This window comes from Phalangium opilio, unplaced genomic scaffold (genome assembly GCF_054372755.1).
Source record: "Phalangium opilio isolate 3A_F unplaced genomic scaffold, DU_Popi_V2 ptg000352l_1, whole genome shotgun sequence".
Classification (NCBI taxonomy): Eukaryota; Metazoa; Arthropoda; class Arachnida; order Opiliones; family Phalangiidae; genus Phalangium; species Phalangium opilio.
Genome location: NW_028324228.1, coordinates 9,105,612 through 9,122,923, shown reverse-complemented (window position 1 = coordinate 9,122,923; position 17,312 = coordinate 9,105,612). Strand labels below are relative to the sequence as shown.

Below are 17,312 nucleotides of genomic sequence, written 5' to 3'. Positions count from 1 at the left end.
GAGCCCACCCAAGAGCGGTGTTGTGAAATCTCACATGTAACGTAAAAATCCAAAGTTTTTCCACAATATCTGACGAACATTTAATCGTTGGGCTTCCGTGGCGCAATGGTTAGCGCGTTCGGCTGTTAACCGAAAGGTTGGTGGTTCGAGCCCACCCGGGAGCGGTGTTGTGAAATCTCACAGGTAACGTAAAACTCCAAAGTTTTTCCACAATACCTGACGAACATTTAATCTTTGGGCTTCCGATGCGCAATGGTTAACGCCGTCGGCTGTTAACCGAAAGGTTGGTGGTTCGTGCCCATCCGGGAGCTGTGTTGTGAGGTCTTAGATGTAACGTAAAATTCACAGTTTTTTAAAAATAACTGACGAACATTTAATTTTTGGGCTTCCGTGGCGCAATGGTTAGAGCGTTCAGCTGTTATTCAAAAGGTTTGTGGTTCGAGCCCATCCGGGAGCGGTGTTGTGAAGTCTCAGATGTGACGTAAATAGTCAAAGTTTTTCCACAATACCTAACGAACATTTAATCTTTGGGCTTCCGTTGCACAATGGTTAACGCCGTCGGCTGTTAACCGAAAGGTTGGTGGTTCGAGCCCATCCTGGAGCGGTGTTGTGAGGTCTTAGATGTAACGTAAAATTCAGAGTTTTTTAAAAATAACTGACGAACATTTAATTTTTGGTCTTCCGTGGCGCAATGGTTAGAGCGTTCTGCTGTTATTCAAAAGGTTTGTGGTTCGAGCCCATCCGGGAGCGGTGTTGTGAAGTCTCAGATGTGACGTAAAAAGTCAAAGTTTTTCCACAATACCTGACGACCGTTTAATCTTTGGGCTTCCGTGGCGCAATGGTTAGCGCGTTCGGCTGTTAACCGAAAGGTTGGTGGCTCGAGCCCACCCGGGAGCGGTGTTGTGAAATCTCACATGTAACGTAAAAATCCAAAGTTTTTCCACAATACCTGACGAACATTTAATCTTTGGGCTTCCGTTGCGCAATGGTTAACGCCGTCGGCTGTTAACCGAAAGGTTGGTGGTTCGAGCCCATCCGGGAGCGGTGTTGTGAGGTCATAGATGTAACGTAAAATTCAGAGTTTTTCCACAATACCTGACGAACATTTAATCTTTGGGCTTCCGTGGCGCAATGGTTAGCGCGTTCGGCTGTTAACTGAAAGGTTGGTGGTTTGAGCCCATCCGGGAGCGGTGTTGTGAGGTCTTAGATGTAACGTAAAATTCAGAGTTTTTTAAAAATAACTGACGAACATTTAATTTTTGGGCTTCCGTGGCGCAATGGTTAGCGCGTTCGGCTGTTAACCGAAAGGTTGGTGGTTCGAGCCCATCCGGGAGCGGTGTTGTGAGGTCTTAGATGTAACGTAAAATTCAGAGTTTTTTAAAAATACCTGACGAACATTTAATCTTTGGGCTTCTGTGGCGCAATGGTTAGCGCGTTCGGCTGTTAACAGAAAGGTTGGTGGCTCGAGCCCACCCGGGAGCGGTGTTGTGAAATCTCACATGTAACGTAAAAATCCAAAGTTTTTCCACAATACCTGACGAACATTTAATCTTTGGGCTTCCGTTGCGCAATGGTTAACGCCGTCGGCTGTTAACCGAAAGGTTGGTGGTTCGAGCCCATCCGGGAGCGGTGTTGTGAGGTCATAGATGTAACGTAAAATTCAGAGTTTTTCCACAATACCTGACGAACATTTAATCTTTGGGCTTCCGTGGCGCAATGGTTAGCGCGTTCGGCTGTTAACTGAAAGGTTGGTGGTTCGAGACCATCCGGGAGCGGTGTTGTGAGGTCTCAGATGTGACGTAAAAAGTCAAAGTTTTTCCACAATACCTGACGAACATTTAATTTTTGGGCTTCCGTGGCGCAATGGTTAGCGCGTTCGGCTGTTAACCGAAAGGTTGGTGGTTCGAGCCCACCCGGGAGCGGTGTTGTGAAATCTCACATGTAACGTAAAAATCCAAAGTTTTTCCACAATACCTGACGAACATTTTATCTTTGGGCTTCCGTTGCGCAATGGTTAACGCCGTCGGCTGTTAACCGAAAGGTTGGTGGTTCAAGCCCATCCGGGAGCGGTGTTGTGAGGTCTTAGATGTAACGTAAAATTCAGAGTTTTTTAAAAATAACTGACGAACATTTAATTTTTGGGCTTCTGTGGCGCAATGGTTAGCGCGTTCGGCTGTTAACAGAAAGGTTGGTGGTTCGAGCCCACCCGGGAGCGGTGTTGTGAGCTCTCACATGTAACGTAAAAAGCCAAAGTGTTTCCACAATACCCGACGACCATTTAATTTTTGGGCTTCCGTGGCGCAATGGTTAGCGCGTTCGGCTGTTAACCGCAAGGTTGGTGGTTCGAGCCCATCCGTGAGCGGTGTTGTGAGGTCTGAGATGTGACGTAAAAAGTCAAAATTTTTCCACAATACCTGACGAACATTTAATCTTTGGGCTTCCGTTGCGCAATGGTTAACGCCGTCGGCTGTTAACCGAAAGGTTGGTGGTTCGAGCCCACCCAAGAGCGGTGTTGTGAAATCTCACATGTAACGTAAAAATCCAAAGTTTTTCCACAATACCTGACGAACATTTAATCGTTGGGCTTCCGTGGCGCAATGGTTAGCGCGTTCGGCTGTTAACCGAAAGGTTGGTGGTTCGAGCCCACCCGGGAGCGGTGTTGTGAAATCTCACAGGTAACGTAAAACTCAGAGTTTTTTAAAAATACCTGACGAACATTTAATCTTTGGGCTTCTGTGGCGCAATGGTTAGCGCGTTCGGCTGTTAACAGAAAGGTTGGTGGTTCGAGCCCACCCGGGAGCGGTGTTGTGAGCTCTCACATGTAACGTAAAATGCCAAAGTGTTTCCACAATACCCGACGACCATTTAATTTTTGGGCTTCCGTGGCGCAATGGTTAGCGCGTTCGGCTGTTAACCGAAAGGTTAGTGGTTCGAGCCCATCCGTGAGCGGTGTTGTGAGGTCTCAGATGTGACGTAAAAAGTCAAAGTTTTTCCACAATACCTGACGAACATTTAATCTTTGGGCTTCCGTTGCGCAATGGTTAACGCCGTCGGCTGTTAACCGAGAGGTTGGTGGTTCGAACCCACCCAAGAGCGGTGTTGTGAAATCTCACATGTGACGTAAAAATCCAAAGTTTTTCCACAATACCTGACGAACATTTAATCTTTGGGCTTCCGTTGCACAATGGTTAACGCCGTCGGCTGTTAACCGAAAGGTTGGTGGTTCGAGCCCATCCGGGAGCGGTGTTGTGAGGTCTTAGATGTAACGTAAAATTCAGAGTTTTTTAAAAATAACTGACGAACATTTAATTTTTGGTCTTCCGTGGCGCAATGGTTAGAGCGTTCTGCTGTTATTCAAAAGGTTTGTGGTTCGAGCCCATCCGGGAGCGGTGTTGTGAAGTCTCAGATGTGACGTAAAAAGTCAAAGTTTTTCCACAATACCTGACGACCGTTTAATCTTTGGGCTTCCGTGGCGCAATGGTTAGCGCGTTCGGCTGTTAACCGAAAGGTTGGTGGCTCGAGCCCACCCGGGAGCGGTGTTGTGAAATCTCACATGTAACGTAAAAATCCAAAGTTTTTCCACAATACCTGACGAACATTTAATCTTTGGGCTTCCGTTGCGCAATGGTTAACGCCGTCGGCTGTTAACCGAAAGGTTGGTGGTTCGAGCCCATCCGGGAGCGGTGTTGTGAGGTCATAGATGTAACGTAAAATTCAGAGTTTTTCCACAATACCTGACGAACATTTAATCTTTGGGCTTCCGTGGCGCAATGGTTAGCGCGTTCGGCTGTTAACTGAAAGGTTGGTGGTTCGAGACCATCCGGGAGCGGTGTTGTGAGGTCTCAGATGTGACGTAAAAAGTCAAAGTTTTTCCACAATACCTGACGAACATTTAATTTTTGGGCTTCCGTGGCGCAATGGTTAGCGCGCTCGGCTGTTAACCGAAAGGTTGGTGGTTCGAGCCCACCCGGGAGCGGTGTTGTGAAATCTCACATGTAACGTAAAAATCCAAAGTTTTTCCACAATACCTGACGAACATTTTATCTTTGGGCTTCCGTTGCGCAATGGTTAACGCCGTCGGCTGTTAACCGAAAGGTTGGTGGTTCAAGCCCATCCGGGAGCGGTGTTGTGAGGTCTTAGATGTAACGTAAAATTCAGAGTTTTTTAAAAATAACTGACGAACATTTAATTTTTGGGCTTCCGTGGCGCAATGGTTAGCGCGTTCGGCTGTTAACCGAAAGGTTGGTGGTTCGAGCCCATCCGGGAGCGGTGTTGTGAGGTCTTAGATGTAACGTAAAATTCAGAGTTTTTTAAAAATACCTGACGAACATTTAATCTTTGGGCTTCTGTGGCGCAATGGTTAGCGCGTTCGGCTGTTAACAGAAAGGTTGGTGGTTCGAGCCCACCCGGGAGCAGTGTTGTGAAATCTCACATGTAACGTAAAAATCCAAAGTTTTTCCACAATACGACGAACATTTTATCTTTGGGCTTCCGTTGCGCAATGGTTAACGCCGTCGGCTGTTAACCGAAAGGTTGGTGGTTCGAGCCCATCCGGGAGCGGTGTTGTGAGGTCTTAGATGTAACGTAAAATTCAGAGTTTTTTAAAAATAACTGACGAACATTTAATTTTTGGGCTTCCGTGGCGCAATGGTTAGCGCGTTCGGCTGTTAACCGAAAGGTTGGTGGTTCGAGCCCATCCGGGAGCGGTGTTGTGAGGTCTTAGATGTAACGTAAAATTCAGAGTTTTTTAAAAATACCTGACGAACATTTAATCTTTGGGCTTCTGTGGCGCAATGGTTAGCGCGTTCGGCTGTTAACAGAAAGGTTGGTGGTTCGAGCCCACCCGGGAGCGGTGTTGTGAGCTCTCACATGTAACGTAAAAAGCCAAAGTGTTTCCACAATACCCGACGACCATTTAATTTTTGGGCTTCCGTGGCGCAATGGTTAGCGCGTTCGGCTGTTAACCGAAAGGTTGGTGGTTCGAGCCCACCCGGGAGCGGTGTTGTGAAATCTCACAGGTAACGTAAAACTCAGAGTTTTTTAAAAATACCTGACGAACATTTAATCTTTGGGCTTCTGTGGCGCAATGGTTAGCGCGTTCGGCTGTTAACAGAAAGGTTGGTGGTTCGAGCCCACCCGGGAGCAGTGTTGTGAGCTCTCACATGTAACGTAAAAAGCCAAAGTGTTTCCACAATACCCGACGACCATTTAATTTTTGGGCTTCCGTGGCGCAATGGTTAGCGCGTTCGGCTGTTAACCGAAAGGTTAGTGGTTCGAGCCCATCCGTGAGCGGTGTTTTGATGTCTCAGATGTGACGTAAAAAGTCAAAGTTTTTCCACAATACCTGACGAACATTTAATCTTTGGGCTTCCGTTGCGCAATGGTTAACGCCGTCGGCTGTTAACCGAAAGGTTGGTGGTTCGAGCCCACCCAAGAGCGGTGTTGTGAAATCTCACATGTAACGTAAAAATCCAAAGTTTTTCCACAATATCTGACGAACATTTAATCGTTGGGCTTCCGTGGCGCAATGGTTAGCGCGTTCGGCTGTTAACTGAAAGGTTGGTGGTTCGAGCCCACCCGGGAGCGGTGTTGTGAAATCTCACAGGTAACGTAAAACTCCAAAGTTTTTCCACAATACCTGACGAACATTTAATCTTTGGGCTTCCGTTGCGCAATGGTTAACGCCGTCGGCTGTTAACCGAAAGGTTGGTGGTTCATGCCCATCCGGGAGCTGTGTTGTGAGGTCTTAGATGTAACGTAAAATTCACAGTTTTTTAAAAATAACTGACGAACATTTAATTTTTGGGCTTCCGTGGCGCAATGGTTAGAGCGTTCAGCTGTTATTCAAAAGGTTTGTGGTTCGAGCCCATCCGGGAGCGGTGTTGTGAAATCTCACAGGTAACGTAAAACTCCAAAGTTTTTCCACAATACCTGACGAACATTTAATCTTTGGGCTTCCGTTGCACAATGGTTAACGCCGTCGGCTGTTAACCGAAAGGTTGGTGGTTCGAGCCCATCCGGGAGCGGTGTTGTGAGGTCTTAGATGTAACGTAAAATTCAGAGTTTTTTAAAAATAACTGACGAACATTTAATTTTTGGTCTTCCGTGGCGCAATGGTTAGAGCGTTCTGCTGTTATTCAAAAGGTTTGTGGTTCGAGCCCATCCGGGAGCGGTGTTGTGAAGTCTCAGATGTGACGTAAAAAGTCAAAGTTTTTCCACAATACCTGACGACCGTTTAATCTTTGGGCTTCCGTGGCGCAATGGTTAGCGCGTTCGGCTGTTAACCGAAAGGTTGGTGGCTCGAGCCCACCCGGGAGCGGTGTTGTGAAATCTCACATGTAACGTAAAAATCCAAAGTTTTTCCACAATACCTGACGAACATTTAATCTTTGGGCTTCCGTTGCGCAATGGTTAACGCCGTCGGCTGTTAACCGAAAGGTTGGTGGTTCGAGCCCATCCGGGAGCGGTGTTGTGAGGTCATAGATGTAACGTAAAATTCAGAGTTTTTCCACAATACCTGACGAACATTTAATCTTTGGGCTTCCGTGGCGCAATGGTTAGCGCGTTCGGCTGTTAACTGAAAGGTTGGTGGTTCGAGACCATCCGGGAGCGGTGTTGTGAGGTCTCAGATGTGACGTAAAAAGTCAAAGTTTTTCCACAATACCTGACGAACATTTAATTTTTGGGCTTCCGTGGCGCAATGGTTAGCGCGCTCGGCTGTTAACCGAAAGGTTGGTGGTTCGAGCCCACCCGGGAGCGGTGTTGTGAAATCTCACATGTAACGTAAAAATCCAAAGTTTTTCCACAATACCTGACGAACATTTTATCTTTGGGCTTCCGTTGCGCAATGGTTAACGCCGTCGGCTGTTAACCGAAAGGTTGGTGGTTCAAGCCCATCCGGGAGCGGTGTTGTGAGGTCTTAGATGTAACGTAAAATTCAGAGTTTTTTAAAAATAACTGACGAACATTTAATTTTTGGGCTTCCGTGGCGCAATGGTTAGCGCGTTCGGCTGTTAACCGAAAGGTTGGTGGTTCGAGCCCATCCGGGAGCGGTGTTGTGAGGTCTTAGATGTAACGTAAAATTCAGAGTTTTTTAAAAATACCTGACGAACATTTAATCTTTGGGCTTCTGTGGCGCAATGGTTAGCGCGTTCGGCTGTTAACAGAAAGGTTGGTGGTTCGAGCCCACCCGGGAGCAGTGTTGTGAAATCTCACATGTAACGTAAAAATCCAAAGTTTTTCCACAATACGACGAACATTTTATCTTTGGGCTTCCGTTGCGCAATGGTTAACGCCGTCGGCTGTTAACCGAAAGGTTGGTGGTTCGAGCCCATCCGGGAGCGGTGTTGTGAGGTCTTAGATGTAACGTAAAATTCAGAGTTTTTTAAAAATAACTGACGAACATTTAATTTTTGGGCTTCCGTGGCGCAATGGTTAGCGCGTTCGGCTGTTAACCGAAAGGTTGGTGGTTCGAGCCCATCCGGGAGCGGTGTTGTGAGGTCTTAGATGTAACGTAAAATTCAGAGTTTTTTAAAAATACCTGACGAACATTTAATCTTTGGGCTTCTGTGGCGCAATGGTTAGCGCGTTCGGCTGTTAACAGAAAGGTTGGTGGTTCGAGCCCACCCGGGAGCGGTGTTGTGAGCTCTCACATGTAACGTAAAAAGCCAAAGTGTTTCCACAATACCCGACGACCATTTAATTTTTGGGCTTCCGTGGCGCAATGGTTAGCGCGTTCGGCTGTTAACCGAAAGGTTGGTGGTTCGAGCCCACCCGGGAGCGGTGTTGTGAAATCTCACAGGTAACGTAAAACTCAGAGTTTTTTAAAAATACCTGACGAACATTTAATCTTTGGGCTTCTGTGGCGCAATGGTTAGCGCGTTCGGCTGTTAACAGAAAGGTTGGTGGTTCGAGCCCACCCGGGAGCAGTGTTGTGAGCTCTCACATGTAACGTAAAAAGCCAAAGTGTTTCCACAATACCCGACGACCATTTAATTTTTGGGCTTCCGTGGCGCAATGGTTAGCGCGTTCGGCTGTTAACCGAAAGGTTAGTGGTTCGAGCCCATCCGTGAGCGGTGTTTTGATGTCTCAGATGTGACGTAAAAAGTCAAAGTTTTTCCACAATACCTGACGAACATTTAATCTTTGGGCTTCCGTTGCGCAATGGTTAACGCCGTCGGCTGTTAACCGAAAGGTTGGTGGTTCGAGCCCACCCAAGAGCGGTGTTGTGAAATCTCACATGTAACGTAAAAATCCAAAGTTTTTCCACAATATCTGACGAACATTTAATCGTTGGGCTTCCGTGGCGCAATGGTTAGCGCGTTCGGCTGTTAACTGAAAGGTTGGTGGTTCGAGCCCACCCGGGAGCGGTGTTGTGAAATCTCACAGGTAACGTAAAACTCCAAAGTTTTTCCACAATACCTGACGAACATTTAATCTTTGGGCTTCCGTTGCGCAATGGTTAACGCCGTCGGCTGTTAACCGAAAGGTTGGTGGTTCATGCCCATCCGGGAGCTGTGTTGTGAGGTCTTAGATGTAACGTAAAATTCACAGTTTTTTAAAAATAACTGACGAACATTTAATTTTTGGGCTTCCGTGGCGCAATGGTTAGAGCGTTCAGCTGTTATTCAAAAGGTTTGTGGTTCGAGCCCATCCGGGAGCGGTGTTGTGAAATCTCACAGGTAACGTAAAACTCCAAAGTTTTTCCACAATACCTGACGAACATTTAATCTTTGGGCTTCCGTTGCGCAATGGTTAACGCCGTCGGCTGTTAACCGAAAGGTTGGTGGTTCAAGCCCATCCGGGAGCGGTGTTGTGAGGTCTTAGATGTAACGTAAAATTCAGAGTTTTTTAAAAATAACTGACGAACATTTAATTTTTGGGCTTCCGTGGCGCAATGGTTAGCGCGTTCGGCTGTTAACCGAAAGGTTGGTGGTTCGAGCCCATCCGGGAGCGGTGTTGTGAGGTCTTAGATGTAACGTAAAATTCAGAGTTTTTTAAAAATACCTGACGAACATTTAATCTTTGGGCTTCTGTGGCTCAATGGTTAGCGCGTTCGGCTGTTAACAGAAAGGTTGGTGGTTCGAGCCCACCCGGGAGCGGTGTTGTGAGCTCTCACATGTAACGTAAAAAGCCAAAGTGTTTCCACAATACCCGACGACCATTTAATTTTTGGGCTTCCGTGGCGCAATGGTTAGCGCGTTCGGCTGTTAACCGAAAGGTTGGTGGTTCGAGCCCTCCCGGGAGCGGTGTTGTGAAATCTCACAGGTAACGTAAAACTCAGAGTTTTTTAAAAATACCTGACGAACATTTAATCTTTGGGCTTCTGTGGCGCAATGGTTAGCGCGTTCGGCTGTTAACAGAAAGGTTGGTGGTTCGAGCCCACCCGGGAGCAGTGTTGTGAGCTCTCACATGTAACGTAAAAAGCCAAAGTGTTTCCACAATACCCGACGACCATTTAATTTTTGGGCTTCCGTGGCGCAATGGTTAGCGCGTTCGGCTGTTAACCGAAAGGTTAGTGGTTCGAGCCCATCCGTGAGCGGTGTTTTGATGTCTCAGATGTGACGTAAAAAGTCAAAGTTTTTCCACAATACCTGACGAACATTTAATCTTTGGGCTTCCGTTGCGCAATGGTTAACGCCGTCGGCTGTTAACCGAAAGGTTGGTGGTTCGAGCCCACCCAAGAGCGGTGTTGTGAAATCTCACATGTAACGTAAAAATCCAAAGTTTTTCCACAATATCTGACGAACATTTAATCGTTGGGCTTCCGTGGCGCAATGGTTAGCGCGTTCGGCTGTTAACTGAAAGGTTGGTGGTTCGAGCCCACCCGGGAGCGGTGTTGTGAAATCTCACAGGTAACGTAAAACTCCAAAGTTTTTCCACAATACCTGACGAACATTTAATCTTTGGGCTTCCGTTGCGCAATGGTTAACGCCGTCGGCTGTTAACCGAAAGGTTGGTGGTTCGTGCCCATCCGGGAGCTGTGTTGTGAGGTCTTAGATGTAACGTAAAATTCACAGTTTTTTAAAAATAACTGACGAACATTTAATTTTTGGGCTTCCGTGGCGCAATGGTTAGAGCGTTCAGCTGTTATTCAAAAGGTTTGTGGTTCGAGCCCATCCGGGAGCGGTGTTGTGAAGTCTCAGATGTGACGTAAATAGTCAAAGTTTTTCCACAATACCTAACGAACATTTAATCTTTGGGCTTCCGTTGCACAATGGTTAACGCCGTCGGCTGTTAACCGAAAGGTTGGTGGTTCGAGCCCATCCGGGAGCGGTGTTGTGAGGTCTTAGATGTAACGTAAAATTCAGAGTTTTTTAAAAATAACTGACGAACATTTAATTTTTGGTCTTCCGTGGCGCAATGGTTAGAGCGTTCTGCTGTTATTCAAAAGGTTTGTGGTTCGAGCCCATCCGGGAGCGGTGTTGTGAAGTCTCAGATGTGACGTAAAAAGTAAAAGTTTTTCCACAATACCTGACGACCGTTTAATCTTTGGGCTTCCGTGGCGCAATGGTTAGCGCGTTCGGCTGTTAACCGAAAGGTTGGTGGCTCGAGCCCACCCGGGAGCGGTGTTGTGAAATCTCACATGTAACGTAAAAATCCAAAGTTTTTCCACAATACCTGACGAACATTTAATCTTTGGGCTTCCGTTGCGCAATGGTTAACGCCGTCGGCTGTTAACCGAAAGGTTGGTGGTTCGAGCCCATCCGGGAGCGGTGTTGTGAGGTCATAGATGTAACGTAAAATTCAGAGTTTTTCCACAATACCTGACGAACATTTAATCTTTGGGCTTCCGTGGCGCAATGGTTAGCGCGTTCGGCTGTTAACTGAAAGGTTGGTGGTTCGAGACCATCCGGGAGCGGTGTTGTGAGGTCTCAGATGTGACGTAAAAAGTCAAAGTTTTTCCACAATACCTGACGAACATTTAATTTTTGGGCTTCCGTGGCGCAATGGTTAGCGCGCTCGGCTGTTAACCGAAAGGTTGGTGGTTCGAGCCCACCCGGGAGCGGTGTTGTGAAATCTCACATGTAACGTAAAAATCCAAAGTTTTTCCACAATACGACGAACATTTTATCTTTGGGCTTCCGTTGCGCAATGGTTAACGCCGTCGGCTGTTAACCGAAAGGTTGGTGGTTCGAGCCCATCCGGGAGCGGTGTTGTGAGGTCTTAGATGTAACGTAAAATTCAGAGTTTTTTAAAAATAACTGACGAACATTTAATTTTTGGGCTTCCGTGGCGCAATGGTTAGCGCGTTCGGCTGTTAACCGAAAGGTTGGTGGTTCGAGCCCATCCGGGAGCGGTGTTGTGAGGTCTTAGATGTAACGTAAAATTCAGAGTTTTTTAAAAATACCTGACGAACATTTAATCTTTGGGCTTCTGTGGCGCAATGGTTAGCGCGTTCGGCTGTTAACAGAAAGGTTGGTGGTTCGAGCCCACCCGGGAGCGGTGTTGTGAGCTCTCACATGTAACGTAAAAAGCCAAAGTGTTTCCACAATACCCGACGACCATTTAATTTTTGGGCTTCCGTGGCGCAATGGTTAGCGCGTTCGGCTGTTAACCGAAAGGTTGGTGGTTCGAGCCCACCCGGGAGCGGTGTTGTGAAATCTCACAGGTAACGTAAAACTCAGAGTTTTTTAAAAATACCTGACGAACATTTAATCTTTGGGCTTCTGTGGCGCAATGGTTAGCGCGTTCGGCTGTTAACAGAAAGGTTGGTGGTTCGAGCCCACCCGGGAGCAGTGTTGTGAGCTCTCACATGTAACGTAAAAAGCCAAAGTGTTTCCACAATACCCGACGACCATTTAATTTTTGGGCTTCCGTGGCGCAATGGTTAGCGCGTTCGGCTGTTAACCGAAAGGTTAGTGGTTCGAGCCCATCCGTGAGCGGTGTTTTGATGTCTCAGATGTGACGTAAAAAGTCAAAGTTTTTCCACAATACCTGACGAACATTTAATCTTTGGGCTTCCGTTGCGCAATGGTTAACGCCGTCGGCTGTTAACCGAAAGGTTGGTGGTTCGAGCCCACCCAAGAGCGGTGTTGTGAAATCTCACATGTAACGTAAAAATCCAAAGTTTTTCCACAATATCTGACGAACATTTAATCGTTGGGCTTCCGTGGCGCAATGGTTAGCGCGTTCGGCTGTTAACTGAAAGGTTGGTGGTTCGAGCCCACCCGGGAGCGGTGTTGTGAAATCTCACAGGTAACGTAAAACTCCAAAGTTTTTCCACAATACCTGACGAACATTTAATCTTTGGGCTTCCGTTGCGCAATGGTTAACGCCGTCGGCTGTTAACCGAAAGGTTGGTGGTTCGTGCCCATCCGGGAGCTGTGTTGTGAGGTCTTAGATGTAACGTAAAATTCACAGTTTTTTAAAAATAACTGACGAACATTTAATTTTTGGGCTTCCGTGGCGCAATGGTTAGAGCGTTCAGCTGTTATTCAAAAGGTTTGTGGTTCGAGCCCATCCGGGAGCGGTGTTGTGAAGTCTCAGATGTGACGTAAATAGTCAAAGTTTTTCCACAATACCTAACGAACATTTAATCTTTGGGCTTCCGTTGCACAATGGTTAACGCCGTCGGCTGTTAACCGAAAGGTTGGTGGTTCGAGCCCATCCGGGAGCGGTGTTGTGAGGTCTTAGATGTAACGTAAAATTCAGAGTTTTTTAAAAATAACTGACGAACATTTAATTTTTGGTCTTCCGTGGCGCAATGGTTAGAGCGTTCTGCTGTTATTCAAAAGGTTTGTGGTTCGAGCCCATCCGGGAGCGGTGTTGTGAAGTCTCAGATGTGACGTAAAAAGTCAAAGTTTTTCCACAATACCTGACGACCGTTTAATCTTTGGGCTTCCGTGGCGCAATGGTTAGCGCGTTCGGCTGTTAACCGAAAGGTTGGTGGCTCGAGCCCACCCGGGAGCGGTGTTGTGAAATCTCACATGTAACGTAAAAATCCAAAGTTTTTCCACAATACCTGACGAACATTTAATCTTTGGGCTTCCGTTGCGCAATGGTTAACGCCGTCGGCTGTTAACCGAAAGGTTGGTGGTTCGAGCCCATCCGGGAGCGGTGTTGTGAGGTCATAGATGTAACGTAAAATTCAGAGTTTTTCCACAATACCTGACGAACATTTAATCTTTGGGCTTCCGTGGCGCAATGGTTAGCGCGTTCGGCTGTTAACTGAAAGGTTGGTGGTTCGAGACCATCCGGGAGCGGTGTTGTGAGGTCTCAGATGTGACGTAAAAAGTCAAAGTTTTTCCACAATACCTGACGAACATTTAATTTTTGGGCTTCCGTGGCGCAATGGTTAGCGCGCTCGGCTGTTAACCGAAAGGTTGGTGGTTCGAGCCCACCCGGGAGCGGTGTTGTGAAATCTCACATGTAACGTAAAAATCCAAAGTTTTTCCACAATACCTGACGAACATTTTATCTTTGGGCTTCCGTTGCGCAATGGTTAACGCCGTCGGCTGTTAACCGAAAGGTTGGTGGTTCAAGCCCATCCGGGAGCGGTGTTGTGAGGTCTTAGATGTAACGTAAAATTCAGAGTTTTTTAAAAATAACTGACGAACATTTAATTTTTGGGCTTCCGTGGCGCAATGGTTAGCGCGTTCGGCTGTTAACCGAAAGGTTGGTGGTTCGAGCCCATCCGGGAGCGGTGTTGTGAGGTCTTAGATGTAACGTAAAATTCAGAGTTTTTTAAAAATACCTGACGAACATTTAATCTTTGGGCTTCTGTGGCGCAATGGTTAGCGCGTTCGGCTGTTAACAGAAAGGTTGGTGGTTCGAGCCCACCCGGGAGCGGTGTTGTGAGCTCTCACATGTAACGTAAAAAGCCAAAGTGTTTCCACAATACCCGACGAACATTTTATCTTTGGGCTTCCGTTGCGCAATGGTTAGCGCGTTCGGCTGTTAACCGAAAGGTTGGTGGTTCGAGCCCATCCGTGAGCGGTGTTGTGAGGTCTGAGATGTGACGTAAAAAGTCAAAGTTTTTCCACAACACCTGACGAACATTTAATTTTTGGGCTTCCGTTGCGCAATGGTTAACGCCGTCGGCTGTTAACCGAAAGGTTGGTGGTTCGAGCCCACCCAAGAGCGGTGTTGTGAAATCTCACATGTAACGTAAAAATCCAAAGTTTTTCCACAATACCTGACGAACATTTAATCGTTGGGCTTCTGTGGCGCAATGGTTAGCGCGTTCGGCTGTTAACCGAAAGGTTGGTGGTTCGAGCCCACCCGGGAGCGGTGTTGTGAGCTCTCACATGTAACGTAAAAAGCCAAAGTGTTTCCACAATACCCGACGACCATTTAATTTTTGGGCTTCCGTGGCGCAATGGTTAGCGCGTTCGGCTGTTAACCGAAAGGTTGGTGGTTCGAGCCCACCCGGGAGCGGTGTTGTGAAATCTCACAGGTAACGTAAAACTCAGAGTTTTTTAAAAATACCTGACGAACATTTAATCTTTGGGCTTCTGTGGCGCAATGGTTAGCGCGTTCGGCTGTTAACAGAAAGGTTGGTGGTTCGAGCCCACCCGGGAGCAGTGTTGTGAGCTCTCACATGTAACGTAAAAAGCCAAAGTGTTTCCACAATACCCGACGACCATTTAATTTTTGGGCTTCCGTGGCGCAATGGTTAGCGCGTTCGGCTGTTAACCGAAAGGTTAGTGGTTCGAGCCCATCCGTGAGCGGTGTTTTGATGTCTCAGATGTGACGTAAAAAGTCAAAGTTTTTCCACAATACCTGACGAACATTTAATCTTTGGGCTTCCGTTGCGCAATGGTTAACGCCGTCGGCTGTTAACCGAAAGGTTGGTGGTTCGAGCCCACCCAAGAGCGGTGTTGTGAAATCTCACATGTAACGTAAAAATCCAAAGTTTTTCCACAATATCTGACGAACATTTAATCGTTGGGCTTCCGTGGCGCAATGGTTAGCGCGTTCGGCTGTTAACTGAAAGGTTGGTGGTTCGAGCCCACCCGGGAGCGGTGTTGTGAAATCTCACAGGTAACGTAAAACTCCAAAGTTTTTCCACAATACCTGACGAACATTTAATCTTTGGGCTTCCGTTGCGCAATGGTTAACGCCGTCGGCTGTTAACCGAAAGGTTGGTGGTTCGTGCCCATCCGGGAGCTGTGTTGTGAGGTCTTAGATGTAACGTAAAATTCAGAGTTTTTTAAAAATAACTGACGAACATTTAATCTTTGGGCTTCTGTGGCGCAATGGTTAGCGCGTTCGGCTGTTAACAGAAAGGTTGGTGGTTCGAGCCTACCCGGGAGCGGTGTTGTGAGCTCTCACATGTAACGTAAAAAGCCAAAGTGTTTCCACAATACCCGACGAACATTTTATCTTTGGGCTTCCGTTGCGCAATGGTTAGCGCGTTCGGCTGTTAACCGAAAGGTTGGTGGTTCGAGCCCATCCGTGAGCGGTGTTGTGAGGTCTGAGATGTGACGTAAAAAGTCAAAGTTTTTCCACAACACCTGACGAACATTTAATTTTTGGGCTTCCGTTGCGCAATGGTTAACGCCGTCGGCTGTTAACCGAAAGGTTGGTGGTTCGAGCCCACCCAAGAGCGGTGTTGTGAAATCTCACATGTAACGTAAAAATCCAAAGTTTTTCCACAATACCTGACGAACATTTAATCGTTGGGCTTCTGTGGCGCAATGGTTAGCGCGTTCGGCTGTTAACCGAAAGGTTGGTGGTTCGAGCCCACCCGGGAGCGGTGTTGTGAGCTCTCACATGTAACGTAAAAAGCCAAAGTGTTTCCACAATACCCGACGACCATTTAATTTTTGGGCTTCCGTGGCGCAATGGTTAGCGCGTTCGGCTGTTAACCGAAAGGTTGGTGGTTCGAGCCCACCCGGGAGCGGTGTTGTGAAATCTCACAGGTAACGTAAAACTCAGAGTTTTTTAAAAATACCTGACGAACATTTAATCTTTGGGCTTCTGTGGCGCAATGGTTAGCGCGTTCGGCTGTTAACAGAAAGGTTGGTGGTTCGAGCCCACCCGGGAGCAGTGTTGTGAGCTCTCACATGTAACGTAAAAAGCCAAAGTGTTTCCACAATACCCGACGACCATTTAATTTTTGGGCTTCCGTGGCGCAATGGTTAGCGCGTTCGGCTGTTAACCGAAAGGTTAGTGGTTCGAGCCCATCCGTGAGCGGTGTTTTGATGTCTCAGATGTGACGTAAAAAGTCAAAGTTTTTCCACAATACCTGACGAACATTTAATCTTTGGGCTTCCGTTGCGCAATGGTTAACGCCGTCGGCTGTTAACCGAAAGGTTGGTGGTTCGAGCCCACCCAAGAGCGGTGTTGTGAAATCTCACATGTAACGTAAAAATCCAAAGTTTTTCCACAATATCTGACGAACATTTAATCGTTGGGCTTCCGTGGCGCAATGGTTAGCGCGTTCGGCTGTTAACTGAAAGGTTGGTGGTTCGAGCCCACCCGGGAGCGGTGTTGTGAAATCTCACAGGTAACGTAAAACTCCAAAGTTTTTCCACAATACCTGACGAACATATAATCTTTGGGCTTCCGTTGCGCAATGGTTAACGGCGTCGGCTGTTAACCGAAAGGTTGGTGGTTCGTGCCCATCCGGGAGCTGTGTTGTGAGGTCTTAGATGTAACGTAAAATTCACAGTTTTTTAAAAATAACTGACGAACATTTAATTTTTGGGCTTCCGTGGCGCAATGGTTAGAGCGTTCTGCTGTTATTCAAAAGGTTTGTGGTTCGAGCCCATCCGGGAGCGGTGTTGTGAAGTCTCAGATGTGACGTAAAAAGTCAAAGTTTTTCCACAATACCTGACGACCGTTTAATCTTTGGGCTTCCGTGGCGCAATGGTTAGCGCGTTCGGCTGTTAACCGAAAGGTTGGTGGCTCGAGCCCACCCGGGAGCGGTGTTGTGAAATCTCACATGTAACGTAAAAATCCAAAGTTTTTCCACAATACCTGACGAACATTTAATCTTTGGGCTTCCGTTGCGCAATGGTTAACGCCGTCGGCTGTTAACCGAAAGGTTGGTGGTTCGAGCCCATCCGGGAGCGGTGTTGTGAAATCTCACAGGTAACGTAAAACTCAGAGTTTTTTAAAAATACCTGACGAACATTTAATCTTTGGGCTTCTGTGGCGCAATGGTTAGCGCGTTCGGCTGTTAACAGAAAGGTTGGTGGTTCGAGCCCACCCGGGAGCAGTGTTGTGAGCTCTCACATGTAACGTAAAAAGCCAAAGTGTTTCCACAATACCCGACGACCATTTAATTTTTGGGCTTCCGTGGCGCAATGGTTAGCGCGTTCGGCTGTTAACCGAAAGGTTAGTGGTTCGAGCCCATCCGTGAG

At 47.2% G+C, this 17,312-nt stretch overlaps 8 non-coding genes across 8 annotated transcripts; all 8 read left to right on the top strand.

Moving 5' to 3' along the window:
- The first annotated feature begins 91 nt into the window (after positions 1-91).
- On the top strand, positions 92-164 carry TRNAN-GUU (transfer RNA asparagine (anticodon GUU)). The gene has a single exon. It is a non-coding gene; the product is annotated as a tRNA-Asn (tRNA).
- Positions 165-1,849: 1,685 nt separating this feature from the next.
- TRNAN-GUU (transfer RNA asparagine (anticodon GUU)) lies at positions 1,850-1,922 on the top strand. The gene has a single exon. It is a non-coding gene; the product is annotated as a tRNA-Asn (tRNA).
- A 661-nt stretch (positions 1,923-2,583) lies between these two features.
- TRNAN-GUU (transfer RNA asparagine (anticodon GUU)) lies at positions 2,584-2,656 on the top strand. The gene has a single exon. It is a non-coding gene; the product is annotated as a tRNA-Asn (tRNA).
- A 2,270-nt stretch (positions 2,657-4,926) lies between these two features.
- On the top strand, positions 4,927-4,999 carry TRNAN-GUU (transfer RNA asparagine (anticodon GUU)). The gene has a single exon. It is a non-coding gene; the product is annotated as a tRNA-Asn (tRNA).
- Positions 5,000-7,709: 2,710 nt separating this feature from the next.
- Positions 7,710-7,782, top strand: TRNAN-GUU (transfer RNA asparagine (anticodon GUU)). The gene has a single exon. It is a non-coding gene; the product is annotated as a tRNA-Asn (tRNA).
- A 3,737-nt stretch (positions 7,783-11,519) lies between these two features.
- TRNAN-GUU (transfer RNA asparagine (anticodon GUU)) lies at positions 11,520-11,592 on the top strand. Its single transcript has one exon. It is a non-coding gene; the product is annotated as a tRNA-Asn (tRNA).
- Positions 11,593-14,306: 2,714 nt separating this feature from the next.
- Positions 14,307-14,379, top strand: TRNAN-GUU (transfer RNA asparagine (anticodon GUU)). Its single transcript has one exon. It is a non-coding gene; the product is annotated as a tRNA-Asn (tRNA).
- Positions 14,380-15,774: 1,395 nt separating this feature from the next.
- Positions 15,775-15,847, top strand: TRNAN-GUU (transfer RNA asparagine (anticodon GUU)). Its single transcript has one exon. It is a non-coding gene; the product is annotated as a tRNA-Asn (tRNA).
- Positions 15,848-17,312: the final 1,465 nt, after the last annotated feature.